Raw genomic sequence first — 16,606 nt, 5'->3', positions numbered from 1 at the left:
GTAACAATCATGCGCAAGAACCTCGCCTCTCATCTGACTCGTTAGGCAGAGCTGAAGTAAGTGCTGCCAGGGTGGCCGGCTCTTAGTAAGTGCAAAGAGTCAGGGAACTGTAGGGTTGCAGATACAATCCCTAAAGTAAGCCTGGAGGCAGTGCATGGGGGCTACTGGTCGTGAGGGAGCCTGCTGTCCATTAAGGTTCCGAAGGTGGCCAGGTAACCAGTTGGCGCAGCAGGCAGGTACATCAGCAAGGGAGAGCGAGCGAGAAAGCAGAAGCGAAAATGAAGGTCTTTAGTTTCTTGCGTAACCTTAGGTGGTCCTGTTCAAGTTTGAGAGAGTCAGGAAGGCTGTTCCAGATGGAGGCACCAGCCGTGGAGTGAGATCTACCCCCCAATCTCTGCCCGAAGAGGCTTCTGACCTTCAATTCGAGGTGGATGAGCGAAGGGCTCGAGAAGGAAAGTACTTAGGGAGAGCAAGTTGGATATAGTGTGGTCCCTGGCCCCAGAAAGCTTTGTGGGCAATGCAGAGGGTCTTGAACTTGATCCTTGCAGCCACCTGGAGCAAGTGGAGAGATTTCAGGGCTGGAGAGATACGATCCCTGGGCTGGAGGCCAAGGGCAAGTCTTGCAGTCCTGTTCTGGATTAGTTGGAGGGCAAAGAGTAGAGGCAGGTAGATTAGAAAGAGGCTGTTGCAGTATTCACCAATCTAGAGCGAACCAGCACTCTGGAGACAGTGAGCTTCTGGGGGAAAGTGAGAAAAGGAAGGATACCTCTGTGGAGGTGCAGCTGGTAGTGGGACTTCTCAGAGAGGTCTGTGATGTAAGGAGAGTGGAGTCGAAGATGGCACCAAGGTTATTTGCCTCACAGGAAGGTGCAGGAGAGAGGGCCCAAGCAGGGCGACCAGAGTGAGGGGTAAAGTGGGAGCAGGGTTCCCAAGGAGCAGCTCAGTCTTACTGGCATTAAGGCAGAGATTGTTGGAGGCGCACCATTCCTGAATCGCGGACAGTCGGGGAATAAGCGAGACAGTGGAGCAGGCGGAGGCGAACCTGAAGGAGAGCTGAGCATCATCCACATAGCACTGAAAGTTAGAGAAGGTAGAGATGAGGTGGACCAGAGGTGCCAATTAAAGGTTGAAAAGTCAGGGTGAGAGGTTAGAGCCCTGGGGAACACCACATGTGGCAAGAAGTGGTGGAGAGAATGTACCCAAGTTGGACCTGGGAGCTCTAATCTAGGAGGGAGTTTGTCAACCAGGATAGGGCCCGATGCCCAGTATGTCACGAAGGCGATTGATCAGGATGGCATGGTTGACTGTCAAAAGCAGAGGAAAGATCAAGGATGAGGACCACAGCAAGGCTAGAGTCAAGATTTGAGAACAGGTTTTCACGGTGTTCAGGAGAGCAGTTTCCATGCTTCTGTCTGCTCTAAAGCCATACTGATGGTCATGGAGAGTAAGCTGGGAGATGGCCACCTTTTCCAGGAGTTTGCCCACGAAAGGCGTGATGGAGATCTGTTGGTAGTTTGCTAGAGAGGAAGGATCGGCAGGAAGCTTCTTCGGGGGGGAGGGAGGGTGCACAAGGGGGCTCTTTAGGGGGTGAGGGGGGGGGGAAGTTCCAGTGGCAAGAGAATGATTGCAGAAATCAGCCAAGACTGGAGCAAGGGGGGGGGGGGTCTGTGGTCCTTAATGGTTCTGGAGGAGCAGGGGAGCACCTGCTTGGACGACACTTTCATAGATCGGACTTGTCTAGAAAGTCAGGAGTGAACACAGGGAAAGAGGGGAAAGGAGGAGAGGGAGAGTCGGCTGGAGAGGGGCGGGGAGAGGAGGAAGAGGAGATAGGACAGGACGTCCTGACATTTAGCGGTTAAGTGGGAAGTCAGTGATGTGGGAACAGGAGAGGTGGAGACTGCAGCCGGATTGGCCAACTCCTTGCAGATTTTTGAAGTTTGCTTGTGTTGGATGCCGCAGAAATGCAGTCTTTGGGTGTAAGCTCTTCTTGGACTGGACAGAGAGTCTGTATTGCCTTTGGAGCAGCTGGCAGGCCAGTTTGTCAGAGGCTGTTCCTGATGCTCTCTACTTCCTCTCAGCCACCCTACTCTTGCGTTTAAGGATGGCGAGGTCATAATCATGCATAGAGTTGCTCTTGGAGGTAGGCTTCAAACGGATCCTCATGACTGGGCAAGGATATTGGTTCTATATCATTTCATCGACACCCGTTTTTATGATGAGTGGTTTTCTGCAGAAAAAACCTTTCAACATTTCTTTTTTTTTGTATTTTGGGTGTGGGCGGGCTGGGGTACCCCCTCCAAGCCCCCTGTCATTTACCTATGTGCTTTTTATTCCCCCAACCCTTTATATGCCCTTTTCCACCCCCCAAAAATGTAGAAATGTTTTTGACAAAAATTCAGCAGAAAAACACCAGTCGTTAAAACGGGTTTTGCTGAAAGGATGTCGTACCAGTACATCAAGAGTGTTAAAGATGCAGGTTGGAGAGGGCTGTGTCAGAGTGCGAGCCAGCCAAAGTTGTAGGAGGAGGAGAGAGTCGCTGTGAAAGCCTCCACTGACACATGTTTCATTGGCCGGATGGCCGAGAAGGTGTGTGGCAGTGCTGGGGTTGGCTTCGGGTGGGGGGGTAGACCGTCAGGTGGGACCAGAGCAGAAAGTGGTCAGTAAAAGAGTTGTGATGAGAGGGTTGGAGAGGGTGGTGTCTGAAGAGATGAGAACATCCAGGGTGTGCTGGCAGAAGGTCGGGCCAGAGGGTAAAATAGAAAGTCAGATCGCAAAATATCCCAGAGGAGAGGGTTCGAAGCATCGAGATGGATGCTAAGATCACCGAGGAGGTTTGTTGAGAGGTAGAGAAGAGGATAGGTTGTCCCACTCTGAGAGGAAGAGTGCGACATGGCCAGGTGGCCTGTAAATGATGATTCCAGTACGAGAGGGGCCAGAAAAGATCAGAGTAGGCCTACGTAGGAATGACAGAAGCAGGGGTCCACTCCGGAAAGATCAGTGCTAGATCACCTCTTGGACGATTGGTTCTGGGTTCGGAGAGATCTTGTAGCCCTCAGGGAGGAGAGTGTCAAAACTTGTGACAGAACTAGATGCGATCCAAGTCAAGTTTTTCAAGGAGGTGACCGATGTCAGTGGAGTGTCTGACAGCAGAGTGAGAGTTTACAGTAGCACCGTGGAGCAGGTTGCCACATTTGAAAGGCTTCCGTGGAGGGGTAAACACATGAGGTATATCCTGAGGTGTTGGAGGTTCCTGGGGGTGGGCAGAGGAGGAAGAGGAGAGTACCAGAAGGAGTAGCAGGTGAAGGGAGGAAGTTGATGATGCGGGAAACACCCATCAAAAAGGAGATTGGGTTGAGGGTCCTGGACCAAGACTGTCCCATTCAGATAGACATTATTGATGGTCTTGGAGGAGTGGAAGGAGGCCAAGAAGACCTCCAACCTGGTGCAACCATTAATGGGAGAGGAAGAAACAGGAGAGAGAACGGAGACCATATGACAGGTCCATAGGTTTGGAGAGGGAACGACAGAGAATGTCGGTAAGTCTGTCTGCAGGAAGCGCTGGTGTGTAGGTATCCGTGATGGGGAGGCCTAGGTTGAAGATCAGGATGTCCCCCTGGAACTTCTTCCTTCCTGACTTAATGAGAAGGATAGGATAGGGGATAGAATAGCAGTTTGATAGGATGGTGGTGTGGGGGTTAGGAGTAGAAGGGCATTGAGGAGAGACGCATGGCCCAGAGATGCGCAGGATGTGCAGAGGGCGAGGGTCAGACACTGGGGAACACACGAGGACTAGACAGATGACTCGCAACAGTCACGGAAGCACATGAGGGGTGGGGTTGGGGTCCTGGTAGGGAGAAGCCCATATTTTTTAACACAGAAGCAATACAAAACACCCTTATGTCAGCTGGCAGAGGGAGAGGATCAGACAACACTTCAAGAGCAGTTGGGCCCCAGGGTTCTCGCATTCTCCTGGCAAGAATTTGGGTGGCCCTCTTTGCTCCTGGCTGGCTCGATCCACTATATTGGAGACCGGTGGTCTGTTCTCCATGGCCACCTGACTCCATCATGCTAATGCTCAGCGTTGCCCTGTTAGGCTGTGTTCCAGCTAAATACTTTGGGGTATCTAAGTGTGTTCTACAAAGTGTTTGCATCTGTCATTTGTCAGTATTTGTGTACTGTCAGATGCACTGTGGCTTGTGGAGTAGTTTGGGGCAGAAACTGATGGGTCATGAGCTGGTCATTTTAAGCCAGACATTTCTTTTTTTTTTTTTTTTTTTTTAATGCTTATTACACCTTCTGATCAGCAATCATGGGAAGGTGCCTTTTGGCTGTGGAATGCAACAAGAGACTTGGTAATTATGGAGGCTGTGGGGCATCCCTGTATACCATTCACTGGCCATGTGTGCAGTACAGGCAGTGTTTGTGTGACTCTAGGAATCCATCCCCTTGCTTCCCTAAAGTAATTTTGTTACACCTGGTTGCTACCACACGTTGCTGTGGTTAGACCAACTGAGTAACAAGCATCTTCCATAGGACTGCATCAAAATACATTGTGACGTTTGCAGGGGGTTCATGCCCAAGAAGCTAAAGGTACCCTGTGTATACCATGAGACTGGTAAATCCATGCCTTTAGTGTCTGTAGAAGACTGCATTGAGGTTGAGGAAACACAGGCCGAAATAGCCTGAGAATGTGTACCAGGAGACTAAGGCCGCTCACTCACTAGACAGAGGATCAGTATTAAGCACAATACAATTGGTAAATTGAAAGAGAGTGTGCTGATGGTACTCTTGTTCGGAGAATTGCCTAGCATTTTGGTGCTGGACTGCCCTTGTGGGTTGGACAAAGACGGATATGCAAATGGGTAGTTCTCCTCTGTGAAGTGTGCATGGAGCTAAAACATGGTTGTAGACTGAGTAGAAGAAATTACATAGAACAGGTTATTTGACCCATGTTCGTTCTCAATAGAGGCACCCGCACTCCCTTTCAATTTTACAGTTGGTAAATCCCACTGGTCCTGTATACAAGGTATTCCTGAGAAGTCGCCTCAAAAACACTTCCTCGTTGATCCTTCCTTTATAGCCAAGTGGTTAGTGCCAAGAAACCACATTGTGGTTTATGTACTGTTTATATAGAAGGGAGATTTAAGGAAGAGCAAATGAAGTACACAAACACCCAAAGGATGGGGCGATGAGCAGGGAAAAATGAGGCCACATAATTCACCTTTGCAACAAAGTCCATGAGGGTGTTACCCCTACGGGCCAAAAAAATTACTGCCCACTGCACCAAAATCATGTTAGTGTCCCACAACCACTTTGGAGTTTGTATTGCCAATCGTTGGGATGGTTCATTGCCATTTTTCCTGCAAAAAATAGTCCTTCAAAATGATTTGGCCATAGTCTCACGCAGCCTCACCCTTTGGGCAGTGCCCTCTGCCTTTGCATCAGACTGAGTCTCCAGAATGTGGTGTCTCCTACTCCTTACTCTTACGTCCCTTCAACTTTCCTCCATACTGTATGGGTGTCCATCGCGAGGGACGGGAGACGAAACCTTTTTCACCAGAAAAATCTTCTTCCCCTTTAAATTTTGAGGTGCGCGGCCCTGCGAGCATGTGCTCGTCTGACTCCGCCCACCGGCGCCACTCCTCAGTCCTCCTTTCTGCATTGACGGGAACGGGCCCAATTCACCAGCCTTCCTGGGTTTGGCTTCAGCCATGTAATATCACACTGTCTTCCCCGGATGATATTCTGTCTTTTTCTTTTCAATTAGGTACTTGGTCCTCCGATGCCACGCTCCTCCCCGGCGCATGTTGACTTCAGCAGGCTTCAGCAGATGTCCAGCCTGCGAGGGGCTCTTCCCTACATCCGACCCCCATGCCCTTTGCCTCTGCTCCGACCATGGCTGCGAAGGTTGTTCCGCGTGCGACGCACTGACTCCACGGGCACTGAAGAACAGGCTAGCTAGGTGGAGGGAGCTCTTCCAGAAGTCACCTCCGTAAGTCCTAAAGGACTTCGACCAACATCACTCGAGGCCGAAGGAAAGGCCTCTATTCACCATTGCACCCCGTAAAGGTGACTCCTTCCCAAGGAAGCGCCCGACCAGGAGGAACCTTTTGGGTTTTTGCACCAGCACATGGCTAGGCCAGCTACCGCACTCACGGCCGAGAGGGGGAGGGGGGGGGTTCTCCAGATCCTTCTGGGGTCGGTGCTGAGGGACTGCAAGGTTCTTTTACCAGGGTTACTCCGGAGGGGCAACGCCCTAGTACCGGTATCGTGTCCGAGGGGGTGCCTTCACGCAGCACTACCGGCAGCTCTGTCGAGGGCAATACGCCTTCCGGGTCATGGCCTGAGGTGCAGGATAGGCATTTTGTTCCAACACCAAGTGTCTTGGACGAGGCTGGTTCCCGTGAGCCAGGCACCATGACTTTGGCACGCAGCTCAACAAAATGGCCTCCGCGCCAGACAAGATGGCCGCTCCTCCGATACCTCCTCTTGCGAAGCGGGTGGACAAGAGTCACAAGGTGGGACTGGTGTCAACCAGGTGCGTGGCCTACAGTTTATCCATCAGCAGTGCAGGGCAGATTTCCCCTGCACCCCAGGAAGAGTGTGCCCTTGCCCAAGTTGCCCTTACCCACTTCAATATCACCTGCTACCACTACAGCCTCCGAAGACCGGTTCTTTGAAAGGTTCCTAGGACTGATGCGAACTCCCCAGATGGGGCCCAATCCTCCGGGATACCATCAGGGACATGGTCACCCCACCGGCACCCATAGTTATTTCTCCTATGGCTCCGGTGCCACAGACCCCAGCGCAGCCACTGCTGCTCCAGCCGGCTCCTCAGATTCCGGCTTCCTTGCCTCCCACATTACCGGCAGCTCCAACAGCCTCTTCAGCAGCCACCGGCTCCAGTATCCACACCACAACCCTCAGCGCCCAGCACCCCTCCACCAGTTCCGGTCCCTCAGAGCATTCTGGTGGACACTGACGAGGAGGACCCCGACACGCCATCTTCATCCAGGGCCTTCCACAAACGGCTTTCAGGTTTGGCAGAATATTTGGGCCTTCCTCAGCCCAAGGTAGAGCAGCCCAAGGAGGGCGTCTTGCAGAAGTCCTCACCCTAAAACCCCCTACCAGAATGGGGATCCCGATGCAGAAAGACGGAGGTGCCCTGGCCAAGAAGGGGTGGCTCAAGCTGCACTCGGCCCAACCTGTCAATCGGCTCCTCGACACCAAGAATAGGCAGATGGAGGGGGATACACTCTCTTGCTTTCGGTGCATCCTCAACCGCATTCTTCTGTGATCACTGCAGCGTCACTCTACTCTAAGCCTCAGTTGTCCTCAGCCACCTCCTTGACACTGCTAGGGAAGGAGATGATCTTGGAGGCGTACGGGGAAAAAGCTGTACTCCGCCTCCTTGTACCTGCGTCAAGCTAACGCGGATGCCATGCTGGCAGCCATTAACCAAGGACTCTGGCAGCAAATTGCTGACTTCCTCCCAGAACTTCCGGGCAGAGCCAAGCGCGCTTCAAGGCGGGCCTACGAGAAGCCAGGCTGGTAGCGCAGGACACATGGAGTCCACTGCGGCCCACATTAATGCCTCTGGCCGGCCCATCTGCATTGCCACAGACATGAGAAGTACTGCTTGGCTCCGGGCTACTAAGTTTAATCCCAACGTCCAGGAGCGCATATTGGACCTTCCATTCGAGGGTAGTAACCTTTCACTCCACCATGGATGAAAAATTTGATAAATACTTTGCTGTTTGCTAGCTGTTCTTTATCTATTCATACGAAGGCCATGCCCAAGGCCTACATCCTGTCACAGCAACGCTCCGACAAGTGGGCTGGCCTTTGGTGGGTTCCGGGGCTTTCAAGAACGAAGGTACAGGCAACCTGACCGTTCTCAGAGTCAACACCGGAGGAAACAAAAAAGGGGTAGGGGGATGAGGGCTTTTTCCAATCCCCCCCCCTCCTCCGCAACAGCCTCAGAGGGAAAGAAGGCATGATGCGCCCCTTTGGGTCCATGTGTCTCCAGTGAAAGGCAGGCTTGCTTCTCACATGCAATTTTGGCGTCAGAATTTTTTAGACTCCTGGATCCTCTGTAGTTTCCACGGTGTACCGTCTACCGGTACCTTTCTCTCCCACAGATTGTGACAGCAACTCAGTTGGCGGAGATCAGGTCGCTCGTCAAGAGCCAGGCTGTGGAAGAAGTCCCAACTTCCCAGCAAAGCTTGGGCTTTTATTCCAGGCTGGCCTGAGAGTTGTTGGACCTTTCCACCCTCAACCTCTCCCTTCCTCTGCAAAAATTCAAGATGGTTATGCCAGCACTTATTGCGGAAACACTGGACAGGGGAGACTGGATGTGCTCCCTTGATCTGAAGGATGCGTACCTACATGTCCCGATTTGGCAGCCGCATCATTCCTTACTGCGGTTCAGGATCATGGGCTGCCATTTCCAATACAAGGTGCTACCCTTTGGCCTCAACTCAGCCCCCAGGGTGTTTACCAGGTTGATGAATGCAGTGGCAGCCCTCCTCAGGGCCACCATGTCTACCCATACCTGGACGACTGGCTCGTCCGGGCTACATCCCCGGAAGCGGGTCACCACACACCTCCTCCACACTGATGAATACACTCCATGACCTGGGGTTCACTATCAATCTCAAGAAGTCTCAACTGCAGCCACGCAGACCCTGACCTTCCTGGGCCTCCTCTGGGACGTGAGCTCCGAGTCTTTCCCCTCGGAGGACAAGGTAGCGGCCATCACGAAGGCCACCTCTCACTTCCTCTCCAGGGCAGTTACCTCGGCCTGGTGGTACCAACATATGTTGGGTATATAGCAGCGGTTCTATTGGCCATACCTCACACAAGGCTCAAGATGAGGAGATTACAGCTGCACTTTGCAGCCTCATGGAATCGGAGAAGGTCTCCCAAGTGGAGCCTGTCGAAGTTCCTCCTTTTCTCCAACCGGACCTCTCAAGTCACTGTTGCTACGGACTCCTCCCTAGAAGGCTGGGGAGCCACTTTGGACAGCCACAGCGTCCATGGAGTCTGAACTCGGCAGGGGCAGGAGTCCCACATCAATTGGCTGGAATTGAAGGCCATATGGCTGGCTCTCAAGGGCTTTCTCCCTCATCAAGGGCAATGCAAACGGACAACTCCACCAGCATGTACTATGTAAACAAGCAGGGGGATACCAGATCCCCCTCCACTGTGCAATCTAGCCGTCGGCATGTGGGAGTGGGCACTCGAGAACAACATCTACCTCACCGTAGTACACCAACCTGGGGGCGGTACAAATACGAGTGGCAATTGAACGACCTGGTACTGAAGGAGATCTTCCTCAGGTGGGGGCATCCCCAAGTGGATCTGTTGCCTCCCGGGACAACAGGAAATGCCAGCTGTTTGCCTCCTGGTAGGGGCTAACCTAGAGATCATCCAGGGCTCTGGCTAGATTCCGTCATTGGGCCGACTCGACCCTCTTAGGTGCACCTTGGACAAGGTGCTCTCCTTCTCAGCACACCTCACCCACTCCGGCGTACAGGTGGACACGTGCCGCACTTATCGGGCAGCCATAGGGGCTTACAGGAATTCTGAGGAGGGCCTTTTCTCTTCCAACCCCGGTGGTTGTCAATTCAAGTGACATCTGGCGGGCCTCCACAGACTCTACCCGCCTCTAAAGAAACCACACCCTGCGTGGGACTTCAATGCTGTGTTGGGTGCCTTGGCACACAAACCTTTCGAGCCAATGGTGTCTGTGGCCATCAGGCTTGTCACCATAAAGATGGCTCTACTTGTGGGCATCACTTCGCTCTGAGTCTGCGAGATTCAGGCTCTGGTGGCATCAGAGCCCTACACCACTTTTCACAAGGACATGGTGGTCCTGCGAACACATCCTGCGTTTCTACCCAAGGTGTCCACCTCTTTCCATCTCAACGAGGAGATGGTCCTACCCACGTTCTTCATCGACCCAAGGATGAGCCTCAGAGAGGTCTTGCACTGCCTGGATGTCAGATGCGCTCTGAAAAAATACCTGGACAGGACCAAGGACTTCCGCAAGTCAGACGCCTTGTTTGTCACTTTCGGTGGGTCAAGGCCCAGTTATCGGGCTTCTAAGGCCTCCATAGCAAAGTGGATGGTCGCAGCCATCAAGGAGGTTTATGGGGGACAGCACAAGCCCCTAACTTACATGCCCATGCGCTCAGCACCACGGCCATCGCATTCCAACGGCATGTGCCGTGGCAAGTCATCAGCAGGGCGGCTACCTGGGCAACCCCTTCGGCTTTCTGTAAGCACTACTGTTTGGATGCCGCCTCTAGGTCAGACGTGGCTTTCGGGCAGGCGGTTCTAAGAAACCTGCTTTCTTAAGAAGGGGTCTCCTCTCCAACCTGGGGCTACATTCAGTTGTAATCTCCCATACAGTATGGAGGAAAGGGGGTGGGATGTAAGAGTAATTACTAGTTGCTCACCGTAGTGACTAACGTACTTGGTCCATAGTCCCCTTTCCTCCAAACGTCCCATCTCCCCCCCCCACCCCCGCCACCCGCTGTAATTATTCTGGTGTCAATTCTGAATATTGTCGACGTGCCAATGGGGACTGAGTGGCGCTGGTTGGTGGAGTCAGGCTAGCGCATGCTCCTGGGTCCGTGCCCCTCTAAATATAAAGGGGAAGAAGATTTTTCTTGTGAAAAAGGTTCCATCTCCCATCCTTCGCGAGGGACGCCCATACAGTATGGAGGATAGGGGACTATGGACTAGGAGTACTTAAGTCACTATGGTGAGTAATTAGTAATTTTTCCTTTGCTTTTTGTTTTACTTTCAGTACATAGCTGGGTATCTGATCTTCCCCTCCACTTACACCACGTAAAGCTAGGTGTTCTTCTACATCCCGTCCCCTTTCCTCCATACTGCATGGGCGTCCCTCGCTAGGGATGGGAGACAATCTTTTTCCCCTTTAAATTTAGAGGCACATGGCCCTGGGAGCATGAGCTCCCCTTTTCCACGTCGACTGGGAGGGGCTGCTTTCACCATCGCTCCTCGGTTTGGCTTCGGCCTTGTAATTCCATGTGCTGTTGCCCGGATACTGTCTTCTGTCTTTTGTCTTCTGTTTTTTGGTCTTAATCTGGTACTCTGTCCTCTGGCGCCACGCTCCTCTCCGGCACATGTTGACATCAGCGTGCTTCAGCATGTGTCCAGCCAGCGAAGGGCTCTTACCTATGTCCGCCCCCCCTCTCCCCCCCACCCTCTTTGCCTCCACTGCCTTGGTCCTGATCATCGCTGGGAGTGCTGTACCGCGTGTGATGCACTTGCACCTCACGCTCTGAAGAACGGGTTCGCTCAGTGGAGGTAGCTCTTCGAGGAGTCTCCTCCAGAGGACTTTAACTTCATCAGATGAGGGTCAAGGCCCAGGGTAGGGCTGCTTTTTTTCCATCGCACCCTGCAAGGGCGACTCCTTCCCAAGGAAACGCCCGAGCGGGAAGGACTGGCAGCCAGGCCGAGGGGTCGCTAGATCCTTCTGGAGACAGTGCTGAGGGACCACAAGGTTCTTTTTCCGGGTGTCCACTCGAGGGGCTATGCCCCAGTACTGGAAAGATGTCTGAGGGGGTGCCTGTACGCAGCACTACCAGAAACACAGCCAAGGGCAATATGCCTCCCAGGCCTCGTGCAGGGGAGGCCTCCAGCTCCACCGCCAAGAGCCCTGGAGGAGGCTGGGCCCAGCGAGGCAAGTACCACGACATTGGCATGTGGCATGCAGCCTGACAAAATGGCCACAGCGCCAACGACATGGCCGCTGTCCAATACTGCCCCTTGGTGCAGAGCGGTTGGAGAACAAGTTTCAAGGTTGGACTGGTCTTAACCAGGTATGTGGCCTACAGGTTATCCTTCAGCGTCGCAGGGCAGATTTACCCCGCAGCCAGCAAGGCATAGTACGCACAGGCCACAGCAGCCACCTGCTACTCCGTCAATACCACCTACCAACCCACCAGCCTGTGAGGACAGGTTTTTTGATACATTCCTCACTCATTAGGGCTCCTCAGATGGGGCCATCCTTCGGGATGTGATCAGGGACATGCACCCTCTCGTCCAATTGCCTGTGCCTATAGTCGTTCCTCTGTTGGCTCCAGCGCCGTGGGCTCCTGCGCAGCGCCTGCTGCCCACGCCAGGTCCTTTGATTCCGGCTCTCCTGCCTCCCATAGTTCAGGAGGTGCCACACCAGTCTCCACAGCAGCCGCCGGTTCCCACACTGCAGCCGTTGGCGCCCAGCACTCCTCCACCCGCTTCGGACCAGCTGGACACCCTGGTGGACACGGAGGACGACCCCGGAGTGCCATCCTCAGCCAAGGCCTTTCACGAACAGCTGTCTGGTTTGGCAACTGAGGTTGAACACCCGGAGGCGCGGGGGTTCCTGGCCGAGGTACTCACTATACGCACCGTGGCTTGAACAGGGATCCCGATGCAGAAGGACGTTGTCCCCTTGACCAAAAATTATGGCTGAAACCCCATTCGGCCCAGCCTATCAATCGGCGCCTCAACGCCAAGTACAGGCAGCTCGAGGGGGGATACAATCTTGCTGTTGGTAAACCAGCAACCCCTCTCTTCAGTGATCGCTGTGGCATCACTCTGCTCTAAGCCTGTCGTCCTTGGCCACCTCGTCTTCTGTGCTTCTAGGCAAGGACAAGTTCTTGGAGGCTTATGGAAAGGTGGTCTATTCCAACGTTTCCCTACACCTTAGTCAATCTAACGCAGACGCCATGCTAGCAGCTGTGAATGAGTGGTTTTTGGCAGAAAGTAGCAGACTTGCTTACAGAACTTCTGGTGTAGAGCGAGGCACGTTTCAAGGCAGGCCTGGCAGAAATTAAAATGTTGGCCCAGGACATCATGGAGTCCACCGTGGCGCACATCGACACCTCAGGCCATGCCATCTGCATTGCCACGGACATGAGGACTGCCTAGCTACGGGCTACCAAGTTCAACTCGGACATCCAGGAACGCATATTGGACCTTCTATTCAAGAGTGTCGACCTTTCATTCCACCCCCTCTGCCCCCCGATGAGGAGTTAGATGAGAACAGTTACCAAACTGAAGTCCTCATCTATTCTCACAAAGTCCTTGCCCAAGTCCTACACCTAGTCGCATCAATGCTATGACAAGGGGCGGGCCTTTGTCGGGTTCCGGGGCTTCCAGGAACAGAGGTCGAGACAGTCTGATTCTTCACTGGCGCAAGCAGCAGAGGGGGGGAGCAAGGGCTTCTTTAAGTCCCCCTCCTCAGTCCTAGCCTCTGAGGGAAAGAAGGCATGCCGTGTCCCTTTGCATCCACGTGACTCCGGTGGGGGGGGGCGGGGAGGAGGCTTGCCCTTCACGCACAATCTTTGGCGTCGGAGGTTTGCGGACACCCTGGATTCTATCCATAGTGTCCACGGGTTTGTCTACCGATTCCTCCCCTCCACAGATTGGGATAACAACTCTGTTGGTGGAAATGTGTTTGCTCGTTGAGAGCCAGGCAGTGGAAGAAGTCCCAGCCTGCCAGTGAGGCTTGGGCTTCTACTCCAGGATTTTCGTCCATGCAAAAGAATCACCAGGCTGGCTTGAGTTGTTGGACCTTTCCACTCTGAACCTCTTCGTCACTCTTCAAAAATTCAAGATGGTTACGCCAGCGCTTATTGCGTAGACACTGTGCAGGGGAGGCTGGATGTGCTCCCTGGATCTGAAGGACGCGTATCTACATGTCCCAATTTGGCAGCCTCATTGGTCCTTTACGTTCATGGACTTCCATTTCCAATACAAGGTTCTTCCCTTCGGTCGCAACTCAGCCCCCAGGGTCTTTACCAGACTGGATGCAGTGGCAGCCCTGCTGGGTCCCAGGGTCACCATGTCTACCCATACCTGAACGACTGGCTCGTCAGGGCGGGATCACCAGAGGCGGTTCACCACACTTCCTCCGCCCTTATGAACGCACTCCACGAACTGGGATTTTCCATCAATCTCAAGAAGTCACAGCTGCAGCCTACGCAGAGGCTGACTTTCCTGGGCCTCATCTGGGACGCAAGTTCCGAGAGGATTTTCCCCTCCGAGGACAAGATCACAACCATCAAGAGTGCCAAGGGTCATTTTCTCAGCAGAGATGGGGACCTCCGCTTTGTGGTACCAGCATCTCTTTGGTACTGTGGTGGCGTTCCTACTGGTAGTACCTCACATGAGGCTCAAAATGAGGAGATTGCAGCTGCACTTCGTAGCCTTGTGGAATCAGGAGCAGGCCTCCCAAACAGAACTTGGCAGCATTCCCCCCTTCCTCCACCAGGACCTTGTCTGGTGGTCCATGGACTGCAACTTGCGGACAGACAGGCCCTTCTGGCAAGCAGCCCTCCAAGCAACCATCACCACGGATTCCTCCTTGGAAGGCTGGGGGAGAGGGGCTACCCTGGACAACCACAGCGCCCATGGAATTCGGTCCCTCCAGGAACAGGAGGCCCATTATTGGCTAGAGCTGAAGGCTATCTGGCTCGGTCTCAAAGCCTTTCTGCTGTTTGTGGCAAGATGATCCACATTCAAACAACTTCACCAGCATGTATTACATCAACAAACAGGGTGGCACCAGGACCCCTCCCCTTTGCAGCCTAGCGGTCGGCGTTTGGATTGGGTTCTGCAGAACAAGTGCAGTCCACCTCCCGGGGGACTCCAACCTGGAGGTGGATAGGCTCTGCAGAGACCATCACGAATGGCAATTGAACGATCGTGCCCTTCAGGGAATCTTCAGCAGATGGGGGGGGGGGGCATCCTCGGGTGGATCTTTTCGCCACCTGGTACAACAAGAAATGCCCTCCAGTTTGCGTCCTGGCAGGGACAGGGCCCAAACGCCTTGCAGTAACAGTGGAACGGCATGAACACATACACATTTCCTCCCTCCACAGGGTGATCTGCAAGATGAGAGAATCACGCCACCTCAGCATCATCCTGATAGCTCCTTAGTGGCCCGCAAGACCATGGTTCTTGGAGCTGCTTAGCCCCTTGGACAGGCCCCCCTTTCACCTTCCATTGGGCCCAGCTCATCTTCTATTGCAGCAGGGAGGTAGGGTCATCCACCCCGCCCTGCAGAAATTAGCCCTTGCAGTTGGTTCCTGAGCAGGTCACACGGAAGCATCTGCGACTGTTACAGGCTAACTTGGACATCATAGAGGGCGCTAGGAGCCATGCTACTAGGATACAGTACAAGAGCAAATGGTCTAAGATTTGCCACTGGGTGGAATCAAAGGAGGTTGACCCACTCACTTGCATGTTGGACGATGCGCTATCCTTCTGTGCACCCCTCGCAACCTCAGGAATGCAAATACACATGCCGTACCTATCTGGCGGCCATAGGAGCCTACCAGAACTCGGAGGACGTTTTCTCTTCCTCCAATCCGGTGGTTAAGCAACATCTGGTGGGTCTCACCAGGCTCTACCCACCTATCAAGAAACTAAACCCCGTGTGGGACCTCAACATAGTGGTGGGTGTACTGGGGCACAAACCTTTTGAACCGATGGCGTTCACGGACATCGGACTAGTCCTCATTAAAACAGCTCTTGGTGAGTCTTACATCTGCACGTAGGGTTAGCGCGATCCAGGTACTGGTGGCTTCAGAGCCTTACACTACTTTTCAGAGATCAGTTGGTCCTGAGAACACATCCAGCGTTCTTACCTAAAGTAGTCTCTGCATTCCACTTAAATGAGGAAATAGTGTTACCCTGCGGATCCTAAGGGCGATGCTCAAAGGGTCTTGCACTGTATCTGGACAGGACCAAGAGCTTCCGCAAGTCGGAGGCTCTTTGTCACGTGTGGGGGGGGGTCAAGGATCAGGCTTCCAAGGTCTCTATAGCAAGGTGCATGGTTTTGGCCATCAAGGAGGCCTATTCGAGGCAGCACAAACCACTTCCAGCGAACATGCATGCCCACGCTATTGGAGCCATGGCAGTTGCATTCCAGAGGGGTCTTGTGGCAGGTCATCAGCAGGGTGGACACGTGGCCCTCTCCTTTGGCCTTCTGCAAGCACTACTGTTTGGACTCCGGCTCTAGGTCAGACGCGGCTTTTGGACAGGCAGTATTAAGGAACTTGTTTTCCTAAGGATTGTCACCACTCAACCCTGGGGCTACATTCAGTTGTAATCGCCCATGCAGTATGGAGGAAAGGGGATGGGACACGAGTAATAAGTTACTCACCGTAGTGTTTAACATACTCTTAGTCCATAGTCCTTTCCTCCATACGTCCCACCATCCTCCCCTCTAATAAAATGGGGGCATTAGACAATGGTAATATTGTCGACGCGTCTCTAGGGACTCAGTGGCGCCAGGTGGGCTGAATCAAGGGAGCACAATTCAGCAGAATGTTTTTCTGGTGAAAAAGGTTGTGTCTCCAGTCACTAGCGAGGGATGCCCATGCAGTATGGGTGAAAGGGGTCTATGGACTATGAGTAAGTCACTACGGTGAGTAACTTATAATTTCTGTCTGTGACTGGCAATGAATCACACTCCTTGTGCCTGGAATGACTGGGCCCAGAGCACCATTGGGAATTGTGCTGTGGTGCCCTTTCCCTGTGGTCCCTTGGCAGATGGTTGCAGTATTGGGAGACCCCGTTC

General features: G+C 53.3%; 1 protein-coding gene across 1 annotated transcript in view; it reads left to right on the top strand.

Moving 5' to 3' along the window:
- LOC138567330 (protein bicaudal D homolog 2-like) overlaps positions 1–16,606 on the top strand; it is an 801,546-nt gene that overhangs the window by 219,814 nt on the left and 565,126 nt on the right. The gene's annotated exons all lie outside the window — the stretch shown is intronic.

The sequence above is a fragment of the Ambystoma mexicanum genome, chromosome 2p, assembly GCF_040938575.1.
Source record: "Ambystoma mexicanum isolate Mex_15411 chromosome 2p, UKY_AmexF1_1, whole genome shotgun sequence".
NCBI classification, from domain to species: domain Eukaryota; kingdom Metazoa; phylum Chordata; class Amphibia; order Caudata; family Ambystomatidae; genus Ambystoma; species Ambystoma mexicanum.
The sequence above is the reverse complement of the archived record's forward strand: the minus strand, read 5'-3'. Positions and strand labels throughout refer to the sequence as shown.